This window comes from Eubalaena glacialis, chromosome 16, assembly GCF_028564815.1.
Source record: "Eubalaena glacialis isolate mEubGla1 chromosome 16, mEubGla1.1.hap2.+ XY, whole genome shotgun sequence".
Classification (NCBI taxonomy): Eukaryota; Metazoa; Chordata; class Mammalia; order Artiodactyla; family Balaenidae; genus Eubalaena; species Eubalaena glacialis.
This window is the reverse complement of record NC_083731.1, coordinates 25,046,916-25,051,413: the sequence shown is the minus strand read 5'-3', so window position 1 is coordinate 25,051,413 and position 4,498 is coordinate 25,046,916. Positions and strand designations below refer to the sequence as shown.

The window sequence follows — 4,498 nt, the reverse complement described above, 5'->3', positions numbered from 1 at the left end:
TTGATATTTTGACCTCTGCCCATGAGTTACAAAGTCCTTAATGGCATCTAAGATGGTGAATACTTTCCAGGAGGTTTTTGATTGACTTTGCCCAGATCCATCAGAGGAATCACTATTTCTGGCAGTTATACCCTTAGGAAATGTATTACTTCAATAATATGACTTGAAAATCAAAATTATCACTTGATCCATGGGCTGCAGAATGGATGTTGTGTTTGCAGGCACAAAAACCAACATTATCCTCATTGTTCATCTCCATCACAGCCCTTGGGTGACCGGCTGCCATTGTCAATGAGCAGTAATATTTTGAAAGGCATCTTTTTTCTGAGCAGTATGTCAGATGATTAAAAGATTCAAGAAACCATGTTGTAAACAGATGTGCTGTCATCCATGCACCCTAATGTTGACTTTAAAAACCCTTCCCTAAAAGCCATCAAGGAGTTCAGGTCTTTTGAGCATTAGCTGCATGGTTTCCTTGCTTGGTGCCCTGCAAACGCCATAATTTCCTTCACCATAACCAGGTATCAGCAGACTGGCTTTGCTGCATGTTGGGCAAGCAAACCTGAGTTCAACTGGTATCTTGCACAGTAAAGACAAAAACCTCAGTTACCTAGGGGTCCTTTCAGCTGAGCATGTGAACCAAAAAGCATATGATGAGATACATGATAGAGTGTTTTTACATTTTGTAGATTAAAATCTATTTTGAATGTTTCAAATACTTTCTTTTTCATAGAATATTGTTTGGAATTCAGAAAATTACTAGCTTTTCTTCAGACCAGTGTACACTGGGACAGTCACCTTTAAAAGTTAATTCACTTGAGTCACTTAGAAAAATAATTGGAATTGAAGATGTACACTTTTATATAGTCCATCACATTTCAAATTACAAGCTCTTATGCATCAGAAAACAATGATTGTGCATTAAACCATTATTATCCCCAAGATTTCCTTCTCTGTACTCTCCTACCAACATCCTCACCCTCATATGCTATCTCAGCCAAGAAGGAAGGGGCTACCTGGATAAAATGAATTTACAGCTTTTCATTATAGATATCTGATTGTATTATTGGAGTTGCTCTATGAATCTGAGAACACAACGTGACTTTAGTTGCAAGTCTATTGGAACAGAGAAGAAAGTTCATGCTCATAAATTGAGCAATTCTAGCAACAAGAATCAGATAGCAAGAGACAGTTTTTTTGGAATATATCTATGACAGGTAATCATCAAAGGAAACTGGGAATCTAACAGCATATAAGAATATGGAGGAAGATACCAGTTAGAAGACTCTAAATTTTTAGAAGTACACTTAAGCCCTTTCCAGCAGTGGGGGAAGGTGGGGGCGATGAAGTGGGAGGGTGGGGTCACCCGAGGACCCTAGATGCCTTTCTAGAGCATGAGCTTGGGCATGAGTGCCAGCTGCAACTGCTTCTCTTTGGGGCGGGGGGTACCAGCAAGTACAAACAGTACCCTCGTCTAACTGTTCCAGGGATGAAGAGGACACAGCATGTCCCCACCCCCATCAGCAGCCTCCCTGCCACTCAGACGCTGCTTGACTCCTCCATCTCCATCTGCTTCCTCCACTCTGAGTCCAGCATGTCCCTGTTCTCCACGTTCTCCCTGTCCAATGGGGAGAAGGAGCCAAAGCCACTGGTGTTTGCCTAGCAGCCTTCAGAAAGCTCTGCTTCCAGCTTTGCTGCAGTTTGTTCAAGGACCTTGAGATCACCATGTGTATACACACATTCTGTCAAAGATGCTCCTTGAAGTCAGAGAAGGGTCCTGTGGACAATGCCAAGCTGATGGTGGTAGAGAACACCAGTGCGGTGGCTGAGCAGATCTGGGAGCTCTTCATTCACTGAAAGCATGGCTGCACCATGGCAGGGATCAGGAAGCCATCTTCTTGGATGTGGACCTCCATGGTGCCTTTCACCATCAAGCTTAGTGCTTAGAAGGACCACAAGGGGAGCTGTGACTACAGCCCCAATGTGCCCCCAACAACCCCAGCTGCCTGCTCTTCCTCAAGATGAACCTGGAGGCTCATCTCAGAGTGTGAACACATCAAGTATCCTCATTCCAAGTACTGGCACATGTTCAATGGGAACCAGGACATGTATGAGACACACCTTGGGACATGACACTTCAAGAGCTTAAGTGGGTTCCTGCAGGCAAGGGACAAATGCTTCCATGAGATACACGTAGTGCTGGCCTGGAAGGCCCAGGAAAATCACTCTCTTTCTTCCATGCTGGGCAAAGTCTCGGAGAATACTGACAAGCTGATGAAGAGCCTTGAGCTCAAGTCTGATGCCATGGACAAAAAACAGAGCAAGCTCAGCTACGACCTCATGGAGTCCCAGAGGGAGGTATCTAATGTTGAATGACAAGCTGTCCCACACCAGTGCATGGCTGAACATGGGCATCCTAGGATCCTAAGACCCTCAGCAGATTTTCAAGTGCAAAGGAAACTTTCTGGTCCATCAGGGCCCCATCTGCTGTCTCTGTTTTATTCCATGGATGACCTGCCCTTAGGGGCTCCTCTGACCAGACCACCAATACATGGGACACATGTACCACCTTGCATTCAGGGGTGCAATCTCTACAGTGCTCAGAAGACTGCATCATCACCAGGTAGGGTGTCCAGAACCTGCAGAAGGTGAACATAATCCAGGCCCACAACAACCCAATGTACATGCTGGTCTGTTTGCATAACATGCTCTTGAGTGGTTTCCTGAAGGCCATAAAGACCTGGGACATTATGGGTACCAAACTGCAGTAGAAGAAGGATCTCACAGACCTCAACAAGTGGGTGTGGGCATTGTGGCTGTTCAAGCTACCTGTACAGCAGCTTCTACCAGACAAGCAAGATCTGGGACATTTGGAAGTTCAACTGCATCCATGTCCTGCAGACATCTGGTGGCAGTACCTACTCTATTAATGTGATGAATCACTTCATCGTGTGTGGCACCTATGAGAATCTCATGTATGTGTGGGATGTTGAGTCCAAGAAGCATGTATGGACCTTGACTGGCAGGCCACATGGGCACCGTGTATGCCCTGGTGGTCATCTTGATGTCAGACCAGACCAAAGTCTTCAGCACATGCTACTACCCGTCCCTCAGGGTTTGTAATACGGACAACATCATCTACACGCAGATCCTGCTGTATCACCAGGGCAGGGTGACTGTACTGGTTGTGTCCTGGGACCAACTTTTAGGGGCTGTGGGTAGTACTGTGAAGGTTTGGATTTGCTAACAGAGAATCCAGGCTGGGTCTTGGCTTTCTCTCCTGGCTGGCCACTCAGGTAGTCTCAGGGTCTCTGCCTGCCCTGTGAGCACAGGCAGACAACTCAGTCAGCCAGGAAATGCTTGGCCCCATCCTGGCTGCTGCCAGAACAATGCCAGTTCTCTCTGGGTGCCCAGTCCACTCTCTAGCTCTACCCCAGACAGACTGCAGGCCATTTTACTCATGTTTTCTACTGTTTTAGACTGTATGTAGATTTGATTAGTTCCTGATTAAAATAAAAGCTGCACAGAATGTGGAAAAAAAAGTAAACTAATCCGGACAAAAGATATGGAGTTGGCTTTAGTTAGACAAAGAGTCTATCAAGGCTGATCAAATTACAAGTTACTGTTTATAAAAATTCTCTCAAGCTGTTTGCTTGCCTGGGCATGGAGCAAAATAAAATGAAATAGTTGAGTGGCTGATTTATAGAAGTGATAATTTTACTCTAGAAATCTAAGGTAATTTCTTAGTCTTTAATATAACAAAGATGATTGTTAATTCAATCAGTACATATCAATCTATACATATACAACATACATAAGCAAAATACACATACAAACATGAGAGCAACAAATACACCTATAAAATTAGGGTCACTTTTATAATGTGTTATGTATATGGTGCACTGTAAAAGTGTAATGTGTTATGTATATGGTGCATTCATATGTTATGTATATGGTGCATTCATATGTTATGTATATGGTGCATTCATATGTTATGTATATGGTGCATTCATATGTTCTTCAATCATATTCTCTACATAGTATCTTCCAGTAAAAGCGTATTACAAATCTAATGTATAGGGGAAAATATACATTTGCTAGGTAGAGATTGATCTGCTAATTATACAGATGAAGACTGCATTTAAAATATCTGTTTATCCCAAAGATGGCATTTGAGCAATTGATAAGTTTCCTGCTCTAGTTGGTGATGTCCATAACCTGACCTAATTAGCACTTTAAAGTTATATCCAGCTAAATCCATCAACATAGGCATTTGTGCTAGCTTAAGCAGTATTTGTGGAATTATTTCTGGGTTATATTTTCTTATGCATGGTTTAAATCTAAGAGCTATCATACAAGTAGTCTCTACACAAAAGTAATTCTGATCAACTCTCTGCACTTATAAATCCCACACAGTTGAGAAAGAAAATGGATGTTGCACAAAAGATTCAAATGACAACAGCTGCAGACAAACTGTGCACCTGGCACATTCCGACTC

The 4,498-nt window shown here is 43.1% G+C and overlaps 1 pseudogene; it reads left to right on the top strand.

Annotated features, from left to right (window-relative positions):
• The first annotated feature begins 1,489 nt into the window (after positions 1 to 1,489).
• On the top strand, positions 1,490 to 3,247 carry LOC133076340 (E3 ubiquitin-protein ligase TRAF7-like; annotated as a pseudogene).
• Positions 3,248 to 4,498: the final 1,251 nt, after the last annotated feature.